The following is a 2570-nucleotide window of genomic DNA, read 5'->3' as shown; positions in this document are numbered from 1 at the left end:
GCAGAAGCAACATTAGATCTGCCTATATGTGAAGAAGCTGGTCATTTTGCATTGCGGGCATGCATATGGTGACTATGGAGAGGAATAACTAAAACTACAACAGAACAAGAACCAGGCTCCAGAAGCTCCAGAGTTTTTTTTTTCTGCAGGTGCCAAATGCTGCAAAGCATAGAACTGAGGGTGCAATGCGGAGGTGTCAAAAATATTAATATTCATTACTCACATACAGAGGTGGAAAGAGTACTAAAAAAATTGTAATTGAGTAAAAGTATCTTTACTTTGCCTAAATTTTACTCAGAGTAAAAGTAAAATTACCCATCTCAACATTTACTCAAGTAAAAGTACAGAATTACTTCATTTAAAATGTAATTTGAGTAAAAGTTACTTAGTTACTTTGAGTTATTTAATACAAAAAAGGATGAGTCATGAATCGAATTGAGCACAAGGTGTTTTAATTGATTTCAAGGCGTATTTCAGTGGAAATCCACACCTGCAAAAGATCAGCTGGGCTAAAGAACATACTTCCTCACAGCACAAGGACAGTCACTACCTGTACCATAAAGTGCAAACTATTTTCAAACCTACTGTCCAACAGACAACACCATGATAGAAATAAAGAAATTTAAACTACATTTTAAAGTTTTCAAAATGCACACAAAATTAAATGCCCAAAAGATACCAGAAATCAAACTAAAACGCAACAGGATCCCAGTGTTATTAACAAGCTCCTCATTTAATGATTTTAACTGACACTTGTTTTACTTTAATAGGGATTTTTATCTGACACTTGTTTTTACATCAATTGCTTATATGTTTGCATTGTGTAAATAAAGTGCTGTTAAAAGTCAAAAGTAAATTTTTTTTATGGTGATTATGTGTCGGTTTAGTAACACAGGGGTTTAAATTTCCGGCCGCATTTAATTTTTTCACCACCATAATTTTTAAATTTATTTTTTTTTACTCAGTAACGTGACGGGGTTTTAAATGTAGCGAAGTAAAACTACTTAGGTTAAAATTTACTCGAGTAAAAGTAAAAATTATATATTTCAAAAATTATTCAAAAAAAATTCAAAAAAATTCAAAAATTTAAATAATTCTAGACATCTAGAATTGAATGTTGTTTTGTTTGAAATTTTCATTCTGACAAGGAAAAGACGTATTTTTATTTCAGATATCAGGAATACTCAGCAATACTAATACATATCAAATCGGCTTGCCATTAACTATTGCTACCACGATAACATTACGGGTTTATTTCTTGAATGCTGGTGGATCAATATATCTATTTAGGGTCAATCATCTGGCAGCAGGTGAGGAATCTAAAAAAGTTGTTCTAATAGATTGAACCTCATTGTCTCATGAGGTTCTTCAGTTTGATTCTTTCTTCTTTTACACAGTAAATTCTAAGTGGATGTTTGCAGTCTCTTCGGATCTTATCATCCCAATAAATGGTTGTTATTAGCGGTTATCATAGAATGGCTTCAGATTGTGCAAGTATGCTCAGTAGGTTGTTATCAATGAATGAATCCTAATCCTTGTCCCAACGTAAGTGCTTTCCCCCCCACGGAATTATTTATTCTCATGGGCGGTTCTAGACAGGGGCCAATGGGGGCCAGTGCCCCTGTAGAAAATGTCCTGACCCCTCTTATGGCCCCTGTGCTGAAGACATACAACTAAAAGAAATTCTAATGATGATATGCACTGGAACAGACATGGTTACTGATAGGTCCTTTGGATCTATTGATTTATTGATTTATTTATTTATTTATTTATCTATTTTCTTATTTAAAAACAATAAGATAATAGCTTCAGTGGAATTGAGATAGCTTCCTAGTTTTCATCTGCTTAATGTTTTTTTCAAAACAAATTTAAAAAATACTCTAAGTTTTACAGCTGAATTTATCATTTTTTTCTTGAGTTCTAATTCCTATTTTATAGAAAACAGTAATTTTAACTTAAATTAAGTCAAAAATATGTAAAATTCCTAAATGATGTATATTGGCCTAAAAAGACATACATTTTAATTAAACCTAACTGAATAGAAATTTCACTTCATGCTGCTATCTTATAATATATTTGAATCCCTTGCCGTGTTTTTTATTTCATGCTTTTCTGTGCCCCCCATGAAAACATATGGGCCCCCTCCTCGCCCTGTATCACAATTGATCTAGAACCGCCACTGATTAATCTATTTATGTTTAATCTGAAAATAATTTCAGTAGTTCTTCATGCAACGACTGTGAAAGTAAAATGATCTGGATAAACAAACTACCAACTAATCTAGTTAAAATAAATCTAATCTCCTGTCAACTGAGTTGTAGAATCATCTCTCTTTAATTACCAATTAAGAAAATGCCGATCATTCTTTAATAAGATCCTCTTTAAACGAACATGCAATGTTTGTATAAAAAAAACAACAACAATGTGTCTCAGGACCTAGTAATTGATTTTCTTATTTTATGCACAAAAATATGATCAAACTCTCTTGATTAAATCAGGAAATCAGGAGCTCTGCTCTGAGGAGAATGATTCTATACTGACTTAAACGGGTTGAATAAACTCTCTTTGTG

This window comes from Cyprinodon tularosa, unplaced genomic scaffold (genome assembly GCF_016077235.1).
Source record: "Cyprinodon tularosa strain WSP-4 unplaced genomic scaffold, ASM1607723v1 ctg1202, whole genome shotgun sequence".
Classification (NCBI taxonomy): domain Eukaryota; kingdom Metazoa; phylum Chordata; class Actinopteri; order Cyprinodontiformes; family Cyprinodontidae; genus Cyprinodon; species Cyprinodon tularosa.
This window is presented reverse-complemented; position numbering follows the sequence as displayed.